Below are 18,843 nucleotides of genomic sequence, written 5' to 3' on the forward strand. Positions count from 1 at the left end.
CTTAATTAAAAGAGTAAGCTATGCAACCACCAACAAAGTTGCCCAGAGTTTTCTTGGTTTTGTAAATATCAACTCCCTAGTGTAAATTGTTCCCCCAGGTGTAAACCTCCTTGATCTTATCCTTACCAACTGTTCCCACTCCTGTCCACCTAACATGTTACCACCTTCCCAGTTAAATCAGATCACCTGTTCGTAATCCTTACCCTTAATATAAGCTACCCCACCCATAAAAACTCTAATCTATTTTTGGATTATTGTAAAGCCAATGTGCTGTTACTTATTGATATCTTGAACAATCACAACTGATATATCTTACCAAAAGAAATCATGATGTCACCCTTGCTTCTGCATATTCCCCAGAGTTTTACTCCCTCTATTCCTGTCCACCACAAGAACTGTTATAAATTCAAAAAGTAAGCCTGTAAAGTGGAAATCCCATAAAAATTAATGATATAGCAAAAAGAAAGAAAAAGCTCATGACGCTTCTTCCTCGTTGTAGAAGTAATATAAAAGCAATAATCAAGACCTTTGGCATACCATTAGGGACTGCAAAGCTAGTTATGTACTAAGTGCAGCCAGTGATACTGCGGATAATTTCAAAGCTTTTTCAGCTATATTAGGAAACTTATAAGTAATTCTCAGTCCTGCTCTGAACTTCATTTTAAAGGCAATTCCACATTGACCATGAAACCATAGCCAATAGCCTGCTTGACAAATTTTTGCTTCAACTTCATGCCTTCAACGTGTCTAATGCCTCACCCAATTTCTTCACTTTCTATTCCACCAGTAATCATATTACATCAGCTGTAAACACTATCTCCATGGGCCCCAACAATATTCTGCAATGTCTGCTTGCAAGTATCAGACATCACATAGCCCAATCCCTTCCAATTCTCTTTAACCTTAGTCTCTCCACAGGCACTGTACCTCAAGTTTTATGAATGACCACACTTGCACCTCTTATCACAGGTGGCTTCATGACCAACTCCTGTAACTCTAGGCCTACTTGTCTTATTAGCATTACCTGTACAGCTATGGACTGCATTATTGCTAAAGTAATTAACAATGACATAGGTGGCCTCTAAACCATTGATCCTAATCAGTCTGAATTTGTAAAGACAGGCCATAGATACTCAACCTAGTTGATATCTTTGGCAAGGTCACAGAAGCCTTAGACAAGGGCCAGCCTGTTCAGACTGTCTATCTGAACATTGTCAAGGCCCAAGGCCTTTGACACTATTACCCATGTGAGGATAATAAACAAACTCTTTAGTCTGTACTATCCCTTACAATACTCACTGGATAACAAATGTGCTTAATGACGCAGTTAACATTGTTGAAGTAGCGTTGCCTCCTCTAGCTGTAGAGATGTGACTAGTGGTTCCACAAGGTCCAGTCTTGAGTCGCCTCTTATTTGGCATCTACTTCTCAGAAGTGAAATCAAGGTCTCTGTCTAATCAAGTTTGTTGATGACTGCAAATTAAGTGAAGTTGTCAGTTCCCTTTACTGATATCCATATTCTCCAGAAGGGTCTGAATCAGCCCACCAGCATGTGTGTTAGCCATGGGCTCACCCTAAATGCCAAGAACTGCAGCATAGTTACCTTTGATAAAGCCCCTCCCCACTCTTCTTATCGTACTGCTGCCAACCCCCTCAAAACAGACTTTGTTATTAGAGACTTGAGTTTCTACATAGACAATGTACTTTCTTTTGATCACAGTGTCTCTGTTGTGGTTAGAACGTCCTTCTGTCTCGCCTAGCTTATATTTAGAGGCAGCGCATATAGGTTAAAGGATGTCCTTGTCCTTCTACACTCCCTTGTCTCTTAATATTCTTCCATTATTAGACTCCTTATTGAATCCAATGTTCCCCTTGGAATGTTCCTATGTAAGTATATAGTACAACTTGAAGGTCCCAAAGATCCCTAACTGAAAAATCTCTAGTTTATGCCAATTAAACTACCCTGGTGGGTTAAAATCCCTCTCCCTCTTACACATGTTGGTGAAAGGTGACCCATGGTTAGCATTTCACTCTGTGAAAGACTCTGCATTTTGGTCTTCTCAACCTTCATAGAATAAGCAGTCTAATAGCCAACTGATCTGAAACTTATTCCTCCATTGTAACATCAAAAAGAACTGTTGGCGTTTAGTTTACTTCCCCACCCTTGAAATAGAGACCTTCTGTATATTAAGGAAAAGACCTCCCTGACTACCATCAAAGCCTGCCTCAGCGACTGGATGAGTAACCACAAATTCATGCCTGGTGTCAATGTAAATGATCTTCTGTCCAAAGGGAGCTGGTCTAGTCTAGTCTTGTCACTACAAGGTTAATGTGGCTTAAGTTTCATGATGGCTCTTCAGCCATAAATATAGCATTTACCCATCAGCCTATAACGCTAAGAAAAAAATATGTACTACATAACTTCGTTTAATCCGCGGTGGTGGTGCTGCGGTAGCGTTGTCGCCTCACAGTAAGACGCTGACCGGTTCGACTCGCAGCTAGAGCGTCTTTTGCATGGAGACATGCATGAATGGGCATACCTTCGTTGAAGGTTGTGTGTTAGGGCTGGCAATTCAGCACGTAAAAATCAACTGCCAATCATTAGCGGACCGGAGTTCCGCTGTGGTGACCCCTAACCGGGAAAAGCCGAAAGACACAACAACAACTACATAACTTCTTTTAAATGTTACTTTAGTGAAAAAAATCTAAACTAAACAAAGTGCAGAAATTGCTTGTCAAATGTTTCATATCTACCTGCATATTAATTGATATCAAAGTTGTATGTATGTATGTATGTATGCATGGATGTATTTATTGACTGACTGGCTGATTACATATGTTAACCAGGAAAATCCATCTAGGAAGCCTCATTTTTTAGTGGAGTCTCAGTGAGAACATTTCCAGTCAATGCAAGACATATAAATTTGATAAAAAGAAAATAAAACTTATATGAAGATTCCAAACATATTGCAGTATATTTGTGGTGTGTGTGTATGTATATATATATATATATATATATATATATATATATATATATATATATACGCAAATATACATTTTTCTAACCTATCTGGTGCAGTATCAAAGGTAGCTGTAAATGAAAGATAAAGTTAATGCAAAAAATGAACTGCAGATAATGTAATTTGCAAGAGAATATGTCTAATGGATGTTGGGATCAACAGAGAGTACAAAGTGAACACAAGAACATAATGACAATATTTACAAGCAGTAACAGCGGGGGATAGGAAGACATAAAGAACAATGGTGGTCAGTTGGGCATCACCTGTAGGATGCAATGGCTGAAATATGTGGACAGGCAAACGGTTAACTTATGGTATGCGTTTATGTCCCAGCTACAGTTCCTGCATTTTGGAAGTGATTTTTTCCAAAGTGTGTCACCTTGTTGAGGAGTCAATTTCATAGTTTCCCTTTTTAGACTCATTACTTAGCATCACCATATTTGTTTTTTGTTTTGAAGATATTGTCCAACATCTTTAAAAATGAGATTAACTCATGTTCATTCCTCTGTATTTAATGATATCTAACTAGAAGGGAGTAGTTAGGAGTATATAGAAGCTTATGGCTGGATAAAACAGAGCTGAATTAGTGATAATGGTGACCAGCCTCTAATCACTACAGTTCATGCACAGAGGTACACTGGTGAATGCTATCCTGATCTCAAAGTTGTATTTATTTATTGTCTTTGTTAACTAGGAATGTACAACTGAACTTACTACAAAAATCATAGGGTTGTAAAACTTGAACTACTCACATAACCTTCAGCAACTGTCATAGTATTTTCCTTCTTGTTTGTTAGGTAGAGGTGATCTCTGCCTGTTCTATAAGGCTATGCCCAATCTGGTTCTATCTGAAATTCTGTGTCTGGAACATATAACACTGGAGGAGTTTGTAGTTATTAGGAAGATATTGCACCACACTGACCTGGAATTGACTGACCTTGGTTTTCCTGATTGTTTTCTTAGAAGCTGGCCTGGTTCAGTTTTTCTGGCTCACAACCTTGTATTACTTTGTGTCTATCCCCCTCCCCCACCTTGAACCTGCACGTCTCCCTCCCACTCCTGCTTAATTACAGAGGAATCACAAAACCTGATGTAGCAAGGCACCATCTTTTGACTTAGATTTTCTGCCCTTGCTTCATAGGAATCCCCAGTAGTGCGCTCGCATATACCATATTTTCTCCCCCCTGCTGTCATATTTAATATGGACTTAAGGCTTTAAAAAGAAAATAAGTTACAGTAGGTGTCTAGCTACGTTTCCCTCTTAGCCTGCTACTGTAGAAAGTGCCTGGTCTAAAGAAGAAATAACTGGCTCTACCCATGGCTAGGGACAGCAGCTGCTCCCCACCCCCATCAGCTGTAAATACATTCCCCAGTTAAACTTTTTCTTTTTAGTTATCAATAAACCAAGATAAAGCTCTAGGTGAAAAAAAGGTAACTTTTAAATACCATTTTCTCCCTCATTGCTGCTGAGTGTCTCCCCAAGCGACTATGCACTGTCCCTAGAGGAACTTCCTCTGCGGTATTCTTCTGTCCACAATAACAGCAACAGTGCATTGTGTATCCTAACTGCTGCCCTGCACCTCTGACCATTGGTCTAGGAACCAACAAAAGCTTAAATGATACCACAGAACCCTAGAGGACTTTCCCCTGCAGTATTCTTCTGGCCACAGTAACAGCAACAGTGCGTTGTGTATCCTAACTGCTACCCTACACCTCTGACCATCGGTCTAGGAACCAACAAAAGCTTAAATAATACTTCAGAAGCATGTGTCCCTGTAGATTGTGCTATATGATGCACTAGTGTTATGGTTAATGTTAGAGTGAATGATATAACAGCCATTACAGTGTTCTCCTGCTAGTTGCCATAAAAAGCAGACGCCAGCAGCCCCTGTTTTATCTCTGTAGCTACCCTCAGCCTGTATACTGTTTCTGTGCTATTTTACCATCCTAACTCATCTCCTCCCCGGACCTGTATGTCCAAACCCTCTCTCAACAGTATTTCTGCCCTGTCTTAATACCAGACCCCCTAGGCGACCACTTACCAGCCTTCACTGACCACCTATCCTCACACATAGAAAAACAACACATTTTCAAAAAATCCCGTAACCTATCTTCCTTCAACCCCGAAATCTTCTCTGAATGCCTCAAGGTTACTAATTGGTCCCCACTGAAAATCCTTCCACTAGATAACGCCGTCACATATTTTCACCAAACCTTCCTTACCTTACTTGATAAAGTAGCCCCTTTACAAACCAAACGTATCAAAACAAATTCCTGCCCCTGGCTATCCCAAGAAACTAAACTGATAATCACTCAGAGAAACAAAAAGTGGAAACTGTACCAAAAACAGAAAAACCCCACCACCCTCCAAGAATATAAACATCTTCGTAACCTGGCCAAAAAATCAATAACAAAAGATCGCAAAAACTACTACAGCAGTCTGCAATACAAACACTCAAACAATCCAAAGAAATTCTGGACATCCATCTCTCCAATACTCAACCCTGGTAATACTTCCAACCCCTGCCCCAATCCCAACCTCTCAGGTCTTGAAACGGCCACTAACGTCAACACATTTTTCATTGATTGTATAGCTAATTTATCCTCCACTTTCCCCAATCCATCCATCAATACTAACCCCTCACCCTGCACCCCAAACCCTCTCTCTCACCCCCTCCTCCCCCCTATTCTCCCTTAAACCTGTCTCCACCTATACTATAAAAAGACTACTGCAAAAGCTAAAACCATGCCGCAATGCCCCTGACAACCTTCCAGTAAATTTTCTTCAAATATCAGCCGAATCTATAGCCTATCCCATATCCATCCTCATTAATAGATCCATTCAGGAATCCTATGTACCAACCACCTAGCATTATGCATACATAATTCCTCTCCACAAAGGTGGTAAGAACACAGACACTACCAACTTCAGACCCATAGCTATACTCTCTCCTCTCTCTAAAATTCTAGAGAAAGCCATCCACTCCCAGCTCATGCACTACCTAATCCAGCACAAACTCCTCTCTCCCACCCAGCACGGCTTCCGCCCAGGCCACAGCACCATGACAGCCCTCATTTCCTTCCTCGAAACAGTCAACCTAGCACGTGAGAGCGGCAAATACGTATCTTCTCTTTTTCTTGACCTCTCAAAGGCATTCAACACTATTTCCCATTCCCTTCTCCTGTCCCAGCTCTCACACTTGCATCTATCTCCATCAACCCTAGACTGGTTCTCCAGCTACCTTTCCACGCGCCAGCAGGCTGTACAATGGAAAGAGTCAACCTCCCCTTTCTTACCTACACCCACATGAGTTCCCCAAGGATCAGTACTTGGCCCTCTGCTCTTCAACTTATTCATTAACAACTTTCACCTCTCCATCCCTGAAGCCTCAGTCATCCAATATGCAGATTACTCCACTATCATCTGCTCAGCCTCCTGCCCCTCCAAACTTCTACTTAATACCCAAACAGCCTTCTCCAAAATTGAATCATGGATGCAATCGCATCACTTGGCCCTAAATGCCAACAAAACAAAGCTAATGATATTTACTCCCACTAAAACTTCCCAGTTCCACAAAGTCCAATTTTCCATCAAAAGCCACAATAACACCCCTCTTGAAATCGTTCCTAGTACCAAACTACTTGGCATTACCATCGATGAAAACCTAAAATTCGACTCCCACATCCTCTCAGCAATCAAAAAAACCCACCAGAAAATCGGCCTCCTCTACAGACACAACTACTACCTTACTTCATCTTCCCATCATACCCTTGCATCTACCTTCCTTCTCCCCTCTCTCTTGTATGGTGCTCCCCTATTCTCCAACCTACAACTCGGACTCCGTGCTAAACTTGAGGCCTGTTACAACAAAATCTGCAAATTTGCAACCAATTCTAAGAACTCTTCCCATCACTGTCACTCCCTACACACCCTAAACTGGCTAGAACTCCACAACCACCTAAAGCACCTACAACTTACAACAGCCCACAAACTCATCTTTAAACCAGCAGAATGCCCCTCTCTTGCTAAATCTCTAACACCCTACACACCTACCCGTTCCCTGAGATCCACAGGCCAAAACCTCCTGCATGTACACAAACCCATCCACCCAACTGGTAAACTACTACTATCCCACACTATAGCCAAACTATGGAACAATCTCCCCACACCACTACGTAATATACCTAACCACAACAATTTCAAATCCATGCTTCTCTCCCATCTCTCCTCCAAATGGGAGTGTCCTTCACATGCTCCCACCTAAAACTCCCACACTACTAACTCCACACCTAAATCATCATTTCTTTGCCTACTTTAACTTAATTCAGAGATCTTGCTCAGAACACCTTTTCATAAATCTTTTGCATGCATGCCTCTGGCCTACCTTACTCATATTCTCAAACTTTCATTATTTGTTTTTCTTATCCATTGTAGCCATAATATTGTTTTCCTCTGTAATATTGTTAATTTGTCTCTATTCGTATGTATTTGTATGTCTGTTTGGGGCTTTTCCCCTCGGGTCTCCACTGAAAAAGGGTAATTCTTACCCAGCTGGACCAACCCGGTTAACAAATGCAAATAAATAAATAAATAAATGAAGTCTCTTACTTACTGCCTTGTATTATTACTATCTTAACTCTGCTTTCTCCTGCTCCTCGCTGCTAGTATATCTTCTCTCTCCCTCCATTCTCTCACTGCCTAGTCCATCTCAGCCTTTCTTCTCTGACTTTCCATAAGCATAGCTGTCTATGTAAATTGTGCCCTGTGTGGTCCTCCAAACCTGTCTGCTCTTATTTGTATGCTAACTATTCTCTCACCAAACCTATATGCTCACCTTCAAACCTGCCCTCTACTCTTCAGATTGTTTACAGGCAGACCTGCCTTCTACCTTCCTTTGGCTACTTGTTCCTTTCACTCTGTCATACCCTCGGTGCTAGCCCTGCTCTGTACCTGGCTTTACCCCTCCCCCTCACCTCACTTCCTATTCCAAGGTTTCATAGGTGACCGCAAACTGCAGGCGCCATTTTTAAATACCTTTTTCTCCCTCATTGCTGCTGAGCATCTTCCCAAGCGACTACGCACTGTGTAAGTTTCAACATTGCCGTTTCTGTATATAAGATTGTTGCAAAGTCCTTCTCTTGCCTATTTGCTGTTACACATGAATGTATGATGCTTTGTACACGGATTTATACTGTATGGTGTTTTGTACAGTGATTTAAACTGCTTGCTGGAATTGTTAATGGTGTAAATGTCTGGTCTACACATATCTACCCTGTCTGTACTTGGCAAAGTCTTCTGAGTATACTTTATTCCTTCACAAAGAGCTCCTGCTCCTTTTGTGTACATTTAGCTGCAGTTGTGATAAGTTGCCTCATTTGGTGTTGTTTTGCATGTGAGACCTGCATATCTGGATGTATAATGCATATTTGAGCGGTTGCAAAGGCCTCCACCACCTCACGAACACTCCTAGCCTCTATCTAGTTAGTATGCATAGCGTTTCATGTAGTCTCACACGCTACCTATTTATTTGACTACAAACCCTAGTCGCAAAGTGCACTAGGTCCATAAGAACTCACTGAGACTGTGATTTAATGTTTATTCCCAAGATTTCATGATACTTCAGGAAAACAGTAGTTGCTTACATGAGATCATATTAGATTACTGAGACCTAATTCTTTTAACACTAGAAGCGCCAGGTTTATATGAATGCTCGTACCTGGTTCCTTTATTAATATTGAATGCTTCTAACATTGTTTTAAAAGAATCTGAGCTGGTTTTAATGGAAACCACAGGAAAACAGTAGTTGTTTAGCATGGGATCATATTAGGTTTTTGAAACCTAACTGAACGCAAGAAGCGCCAGGACTAGACGAACACTCGTAACTGGTTCCTTTATGAATAATCAATGCTTCTTATATTGTTTTTAAGGGGAATCCCGTATTTAGGAGTATCTCATGCTGCTTCTTAGTCGCAAAGGACATGAGGGCTATATGCACACACCCAGCATGCTACTTAGCTACTATATTTCACTTTTCTACACTTATGAAGGGCATAGAATCCTACGAAGGCAATATATCTAATTATTAGCCTAATAATTTGCATTTCTAGCGATTTACCAGGAAAACTGGAAATAGGTATATTAAATGGCTAGTTTATGTAGTCGCAAAGGTCACTAGCTTAGTAGGAAGTCATACCCATCTCACTACATACTGTGTTTATCATGGAATCAGAATACAGGGTTATTTTAAGCCTAATTGTATTTTTGTAGGGAGAGCCTATACCCTAAGGTCTCACAAGTGCATTTTTCTACTGTGTTGGTCTAATCAAAAATATATAGAGGGATAATTGCTTACAATACCGTACAACACTGCTCATGTCCTTAATATTTCTGAAGTTGTGCATTACTGGCTTTGTGAATGTCATTACTGTCCTGCTATTAACTGCTGTTTTTACTGCATTTCTTTTGTATATAACCTAAATGCTGTTGTGTTCCTATCTAATTATAAATAAGTCACCTATACAGTGGATGTTAGTGCTAGTTAACAAGTAGTTGCCTACTTGTAATTATTTATATCTACCCTCAGTGTTTTTACCTTTCTCTTTTTCCTGAAGCTTTGCTCTAAACTAATCCCCCTCCTCTTTGTTTTTATAGCCCTAGAGGACCTTCCCCTGTGGTATTCTTCTGTCCACAGTAACAGCAACAGTGCATTGTGTATCCTAACTACTACCCTGCACCTCTGACCATCGGTCTAGGAACCAACAAAAGCTTAAATAATACCTCAGAAGTATGTGTCCCTGTAGATTGTGCTATACGATGCACTAGTGTTATGGTTAACGTTAGAGTGAATGATATAACAGCCATTACAGTGTTCTTCTGCTAGTTGCCACAGAAAGCAAATGCCAGCAGCCCCTGTTCTATCTCTATAGCTACCCTCAGCCTATATACTGTTTCTGTGCTATTTTACCATCCTAACTCATCTCCTCTCCGGACCTTTATGTCCAAACCCTCTCTCATCAGTATTTCTGCCCTGTCTTACTAACTGAAGTCTCTTACTTACTGCCATGTATTATTACTATCTTAACTCTGCTTTCTCCTGCTCCTCGCTGCTAGTATATCTTCTCTCTCCCTCCATTCTCTCACTGCCTAGTCCATCTCAGCCTTTCATCTCTGACTTTCCATAAGCATAGCTGTCTATGTAAATTGTGCCCTGTGTGGTCCTCCAAACCTGTCTGCTCTTATTTGTATGCTAACTATTCTCTCACCAAACCTATATGCTCACCTTCAAACCTGCCCTCTACTCTTCAGATTGTTTACAGGAAGACCTGCCTTCTACCTTCCTTTGGCTCTTCCTGCTCCATTTGCCCTGCGGGCTCACTCCGCTCCCCTACCCTGCCCCCAATTTCCACCTGCCCCCAGTACGCCTACACTTATTCCCCTCTTCCCACTCCCACTCATCTGTAATCACTCCCACTCATCTCAATCACTCCTCTATATTCCCTCATTAATAAGGTCCATCTTAGCACTTTAACGCTCGCCAATCCCTCACTATAACTTATCTCCAAACACTCACTACACCTTATTTATTAAGCCACTCACTCTATTCTGAACAAACAGCACTGAATCACCCTATAATGCCTCCACATACTTGTAACATGCCTCCAAAATCAAATCCTATTTACTACCTCTTTCCCCCACTTATTATTCTCTACCTTCTCACAGCCTACGAATACCAACACCTCCCTGCTACTCACTTCCCTACATATACTGCCATTACTTCTAATCCAGCACATAGTTTTAACCGATTACTATCCCACCCCTCACCTAACACCTGTAATGCAAAACCTCAACATCCCATCCGTGCCTCATATATTAGCCCCAGGACTAAAAACTATCACAAACTCTCATTAAAACTCCAGAAACTTATTACTAGACTGCTACCTAACCACATAGTAGATGGTGACATCCACCCTAACCCAAGCCCAACCCCACTTGTTACTACAAATCCCACAAATAACAACCTTACTAGCCTACGGAACTCAAATAATGCCACCAACTCATTCTTACTGTGTCATCTAAACATTAGAAGTATAAAGAAGAAAAATTCACTCCTTACATGCCTTCCTTGATATCCACTCCCCTGATGTTTTATGCCTTTTCAAAACCTGGCTCAAACCAACTACCACTGATAATGAAGTTCTACCCCCAGGATACAATATAGTGTGGCTTGATCGTATCTCAAAAAAAGGAGGGGGGTAGCCATCTTATATAAATCCACTCTTGGGGTACCCAAAACTAGTAATCCAAATACCCAGATCACTAACAATGCAGAAATACTCACCACAAAAGTCAAATCAATAAACACAAATCTATAAACATTGTTTGTATCTATATTCCCCCAGGTGACAACATAAATACCTTGGAGAGTATCCTCCAATGGCTATCCACTAACTGCCCCCAGGAAACCATTATTCTCGGAGACGTTAATATCGATTAGTATACTTGCGCTGCAGACTTCCCCTCAGCCCATATAAATCTGCATGGCTTCTCTCAGTTAATCACATCACCTACCAGAATTAATAAGCCCAACAATAAGGAAAGTATCCTTGACTGGATATTAATAAACAATCCACCACAGCTATACCAAGCAAGCACCCTACCTGAAGACTTTTAGTGATCATTCCCTCACCTATATAATTAGAAAAAGAAATGACATCCCTCATCAATCTACCTTCAAAACCATTAGAAATACTAAGAACTTCATTCAGACTAATTTCCTGAATGAGCTTAACTCTTGTAACTGGTCCAAACTATCACTACTTCCTCTAGATGAAGCAGCCTCATACTTCAATTCTACATTTCTTGCTATCCATGACAACCATGCTCCCAAACGTACTATTAGAACCAATAACAAAGTAGCACCATGGCTATCCAAGGATACAAGACAAAAGATTATTAGCAGGAACAAAGTGTGGCCCACCTGGAGAACCACTAAATCCCCAAAAGACCACCTCTTATATAAACAGCTGAGGAATGATGCTAAAAAGGCTATTATATTAGATAAAAAGAAATGTTGCTGTAATCCACAACAAAAACACAAAAACCAACCACAGAAATTCTGGTCAGGCATTAATAAATTACTCCACCCAGGTCAGTCAACTACCCCTACCCCCTAACTACACTCCAACAACCTTCTACAACTGTTGCCAATACCTTTAATACTTTCTTTACTGAAACAGTGCAATCCCTATCCAACAAACTATCTCAAAATACCCTAACTACCACCAAACCCACACCTGATAATAAAATCCCCTTCAAGCTTCAACCAGTGCCAACATCTTTCAGTAAGTCCTTACTGAAAAAAACTGAAACCCACCACCCTCTCAGCAGACCTACTACCTGCTGAATATCTCCAAAAAGCTGCTAATGAAATAGCATACCCCATTTCAGTTTTAATCAATAGAGCAATTCTCGAAGCCTATATCCACTCCATCTGGAAAATCTCCCACATTATTCCTCTACACAAAGGGGGAAACTCCACTGAACTTTCTAATTACAGGCCTATAGCAATTCTATCTCCCTTGGCCAAAATAATGGAAAAAATGTATTCATAAGCAACTTCTTGCCTATCTAAATCAAAACTATCTCCTAGCCCCCTCCCAACATGGATTTAGACCCTACCATAGCACGACCTCAGCCCTTCTATCCTTCTCTAATACAATAAATCAAAACCGCAATAATAACAAGCTCTCCTCTGCCCTCTTCCTAGACCTATCCAAGGCATTCGATATGGTAAACCACCAGTTACTCTTAGACACACTACAATCACTCCCCGTAGATAACCTAGCAATAAACTGGTTTCACTCTTACCTAAGTGACAGACAACAAGCTGTACTATGGAAAGAGAATCTGTCATCCCTTCTACCAGTCACTCTCAGAGTCCCTCAAGGATCTATTCCAAGTCCCCTCTTATTCTCCTTATTCATTAATGACCTACATAAAGTCATCTCAAGTGCAACTTGCATTCAGTATGCAGATGGCTCCACCTTAATCTGCTCTGCCACCTCCCCCTCAGATCTACAAGCTGTATCACAAATCACTTTCAACCAAATAGAGAACTGGCTGACAGGTCGCAGACTACTACTAAACCCAAACAAAACCAAACTATTGCTCTTCTCCCCCACTCGCAAGATCTCCTCACCACCCCTCACAATAACATCCAACAATGGTACCATAATTTCCCCAGAACCTAGAACTAAACTACTGGCAGTAATCATAGACAATAACCTTAAGTTCAATGTTCACATAGACAAAACTATTAAAACAGTCAACAAAAAACTAGACTCTTTATATAGGATCAAGCAATTCCTAATCCCATCTGCTAGAACTGTTATTGCCCGTACACATCTGCTATCAACCCTTCTTTATGCCTCAACCATCTTTGCTAACCTATCCAAATCAAATCTCAATAAATAGAATAGCTGCTATAATAACATTGCAAGATTTGCCACAGGGTCAGCTTTTAGAACGCATCACTGTGTTAACCTCCAATCATTAGGCTGGCTAGAATTACCCAACCAACTGCAATATCCCCAACTAATAACTATACATAAAATTCTCTACAACCCAGACAGTACACCGGTACTGAAAAACATTATCACCCCCTACAGTAATCTAAAGACTCCTCTCTCTTCCAACAAAGTACTAGTGCAGGCTGTTAGAACCAACAATTCAGCAGGTACATCACTATTGTCTAACTCTGTCGGAAAAAAACTGGAACCTTCTTCCTGCAGAACTCACCAATGACCCCTCCTTACCCCAATTCAAAACATTTCTTAACAAATACCTGCAAATGCATTGGCTTTGTCCCTGTACTAACCCTGACTAACCCCCAAACAAACAAAATCTGTAAATGTGAAACTCACAAGATTATATCAGTGAGCCACTAACCACTTACAATTTTGTAAAACGCTCTCCTATGGAAAGCATGAGAAATAAACATGTCACTATTTTCTATCTTAGATAACTAACTAGCAACCTATCCTGTGTGTATGTGACTTAAAATGGTACCTACCTATATATATTGTTAATATGAATATGTGACTTGAAATTGTCCCTATCTATATATATTTTAAAATTTCCATTTTTGTAATTTCACTGTAATACCTTTTCACTGTAAACATACTAGTAATTAGTAATGTAGTTAAGTACACCTGGAGCTTTTCTCCCCGGGCCTCTGCTAAAAATGGACCTGCATCCAGTCGGACTTTCCCAGTTAACAAATGTAAAATAAATAAATAAATAAATAAACCCAGTAGATACACTGGAATTGCCCACTTGTAAAATAGAGGCGAAAAGGTACTTAAACTGCCACTTTTTGTCTGCTTCAAACTAGGTATCTACCCAGAAAGGACACAGATGAAATCAGGTCTATAGATTGTTTTTCCCTACTAGGTTCTAATAACTCCTAACAATTTAGCTATTTAGACACTTACCCTGCAATATGTAGCCTGGGGGGTTCTAGCCTGCTCTGTTCACTATGCTCACTTCACTCCCCTCCCTGCCCCTATTCCCACATGTTAGGCTACACCACTAGTCACCCCCTCCCCCTACATCCAACACAATCATGCTACTACCTAATATAATAACAACCCTAACCTGCGCAGTTCTAGCTCACATTACATCCTACCAAGGCTCCACAGTCACATGCCCCATCAACTTCCACTGTACTCTCTCAACACCCTCCCTCAAACATTTACACTATAACTACACAACCCCTGCCACCAAAAACATCCTCCCAATACACACACTCCATTACCAAACACCTAACGCACTCAAAAATAAAATATCCCTAAGATACCATAAGCAATTTACTATGTATATAAAACATATCCTAAACACCCTCTATAAACTAGCCCTCGCTGGAGACATCCATCCAAACCCTGGTCCTCCCAAATCCAACCCAAACACAAACCCTAGTCCAAGCAACCCCCCCCCCCCCCCCCACAACTCAAATCCTAGCCAACAAAAAAACAACATACCTACTTAGAATGTCCCTAAACATCAGAAGCATATGCAATAAAATCCAAGAACTACATGCCATCATAAGCATATATTCCTCAGATATTCTCTTCCTAACTGAAACCTGGGTCAAACCTCACATCAAAAGTGAGGAAATACTTCCACCTGAATACAACATCCTTTGCATAGACAGATTGTCCGAAAAAGGAGGTGGTGTAGCATTGATATTTAAACACCACCTCAATATTCAACTCCTGAACACATCTGGCCCTCACCACAGCAATGAAGAAATCCTCTATGCCAATCTCAAACTAAACCCAAACAAAACAATCAATATCATAGGATGCTATTTCCCACCAGGGCAAAATATTACACCCCTAGAAAATTTCTTGAGTTGGGCTACTATATCCCTACCCCAGGAAACCATCATTCTCGGCGACTTTAACATCAACTGGCTATCCTGTAATAACAATCTCCCAACCATTCACCTTAATCTCCATGGGTTCACTGAACTCATCCAATCCCCTACCGAATCAACAAAAACCCTAACAATCATACCTTATGTGACTGGATCCTAGTCAACAAAGCCACTCACTCTTACCTAGCAGGCTGCTTACCTGACAGTCTTAGTAACCACTCCCCCACTTTCCTAATTCGGCACCACACAAAAAGTCTCAAGCCGATTATCCACAGGCAAATATGGAACAAGTCCAACTTCAACCCCAACTCCTTCATCTCCTCCCTGCAAAAAATTAACTGGTCACCACTAAAATACCTCAACCTAGATGAGGCTGTCCGCTTCTTCAACAGTACCTTCCTTTCCATCCTAACACCCATGCTCCTGTAAGAAATGCCAAAGTCATATCCAGGCGTGCCCCATGGTTACAAAAGACCACCAGAACCCTAAATGAAATCCAGAGATAAGGCCTGGGAGCACTGGTGACTAACAAAAAATAACTCAGATAGGCAATCATTCCTTGAACTGCACAATAAAGCCAAAAAGCAAATAAAATTAGACAAATCCCTCTACTATAAATACACCCTAAACTCTACCAACCACAACCTAAGCAATTCTGGTCCACTATTAACACTATCCTCCACCCAGGGAGGGTTGATACTCCCAGCCATCCATTCCCCCCTCCTCCAGCAGTATTGCTGAATCCTTCAAAAAACACTTCACTGAAACTATAACATCTATAAACAAACAACACTTCCCTACAACAGCCCCCCCAACTCCTAACCCTACCCCCCACTCCTCTTTTCTTCTTCACCTCAGTACCTACCTCTAACATAAAAAGACTATTGTCAAAACTTAAACCCACCAAACTCGCAGCTGACAACCTCCCCTCTGAATACTTGAATATTGCAGTTGATACACTAGCCTACCCAATTTCAATTCTAATCAACCGCTCCATAACAGAAGGCTGTGTTCCGTCGATATGGAAAATATCCCACATCATTACCCTCCACAAAGGCACCCCCTCCACCAATCTCTACAATTACCACCCCATTGCTAACCTCTCCCCTCTCTCCAAGATACTTGAAAAATGTATCAACACCCAGGTCTCCAACTACCTCCTAGCTAATAATCTCCTCTCCAAATCCCAACATGGTTTCAGGCCATATCACAGCACTACCTCCACTCTGCTCTCCTTCACCAACACTATACTTCATCACAAAAACAATGGTCTCTTCTCTACTGCCGTATTTCTATATCTCTCAAAGGCCTTTGACATGCTATCTCATGAGCAACTACTCTCTACTCTCCCCAACCTCTCCTTCTCGCAATCAGCCTGCAACTGGTTCCACAGCTATCTACACGGATGCCAGCAATCAGTAATCTGGGACGATATCCTATCACCTCACCTCTGAGTTACTCTTGGAATTCCCCAAGGGTATATCCTTGGCCCTCTGCTATTCTTACTTTTCACTAACAACCTACAAACTGCCATCACACAAGCATCTCTTATACAGTACACAGATGACTCAACTCTCATCTGCTCTGCCCCCACTCTACCAGAACTACAACAAATCACAAAGGAATCATTCTCTTCTGTAGAAAGCTGGCTATCCAATGCTCAGCTCCTATTCAACCCAAGTAAGACAAAACTTCTCCTGTTCCAACCTTCCAAAGCCACCCAAAACATCCCCCACTTCAACATTCTTGCCAAAGACAATACCATAATTTTTCCATCAGAATACACAAAATTACTCTGTGTGGAAATAGGCGACAATCTTAGATTTGACACCTACATATCTCTCACAATAAAAAAGTTCACAAGAAACTTGGTGCATTATTTTGAAGCCGCCAATTCCTAACCAAGGCAGCTAGAATTTCCATAGACAATTCCCAGCTAATCTCCATCCTACTCTATGCATCCCCCATACTTACCAACCTTAGACAGACAGACCTACACAAGCTGGATGCTTGTTACAACAAAATTGCTAAATTTGCCACTGGAACCTCCTACCACAACCATCAATGTATCTCCCTTAAAGAACTAAACTGGCTAGAACTCCCACAACTCCTTCACTTTAATCAACTCACACTCGCTCATAAACTTATTAACCACCCCCATAACATCCCTTCCCTTAAAATCCTTCTCCAACCCTATCACTCCACTAGGCCCCTAAGATCAAGAACAAAAATCAACTCACTGTTATCAAACCCGAAAACTCAGCAGGAGAAGCCACATTTTCATGTACCATATCTAAACTTTGGAACAATCTTCCACCCTCTATAACTACTCTACCTTCCAGCAGCCTTTTCAAGACTGCGCTCAAATACCACTTAAATTTGCACTGGCTTTGTCCTTGTTCTAATCCAGACTACCAACCTCACCCTTACCCCCCCCCCAACCTCAACTCTCAACCTAACTATACTACCGCCACTACTAACCACAGTCAGAATTAGCTAGTTGTCTTTACATACTTTAAAATCTTGTCTGACAACTTTCTTATTAATATTATAAATGACAAGAAAATATCTTAACTTGCAACATTTACTGTATATACTGTTGATAATCAATATTTTGTTATTGTATTAAAGCCAGCAACCTGTAATGTTGTTTACTATTGCTGCAATTTTGTATCTCTATTTATCATGTACATGATGTGGAGCTTTTCTCCCCAGGCATCCGCTGAAAAAGGACATGCGTCCAGTCAGAATTTCACAGTAAACAAATGTAAATAAAAACAAAAATAAAATAAATATTATACACTTGCCTTCTTGAGTATAGTTTATTTCTTTCTTCCCAGCTTCTACCATACTAAAAATTATACACTTGCCTTCTTCACCACATTAAAACACATACCATCTGTCTAGGTGCTTTTCTTGCTCTTCTTCCTACCTGTATGGAGATATTTTTTTTGCTGAACTCTTGGGCTGTTAGGGCTTCTGCAGTCCGGTGCAACCCAGTCCGTTCACCCTCCACTTCACTCTGGGCTCACTCCACTCCCCTAACCCACCCCCATTCCTACCCTCCCCCTCTTTCATTGCATTTATACTTCAAAAACTACTCCCATTCATTACCTCACCAACACCCTCCTATTAACTCAAAAACACACCCCCTACAAACTCCTCCCACATACTCACACTTATCTTCCTTAAGATGGCTTACATCACTAATACACTGCAACAGATACAATTCCTTTTATTCATTCTCACCTGCACAGCTCTTCTAGGCCTACTATTCCATACCACCTCTATATACACCACCTTAGGCCCACCTTCATAGTCATCCAGCACTCACACCCTACCAGTAACAGATAACAATAATAGTAACTCTTCCTAGTCTTCCTTCC

The sequence above is a fragment of the Protopterus annectens genome, chromosome 4.part0 (assembly GCF_019279795.1).
Source record: "Protopterus annectens isolate FY-2018-M chromosome 4.part0, PAN1.0, whole genome shotgun sequence".
NCBI classification, from domain to species: domain Eukaryota; kingdom Metazoa; phylum Chordata; order Ceratodontiformes; family Protopteridae; genus Protopterus; species Protopterus annectens.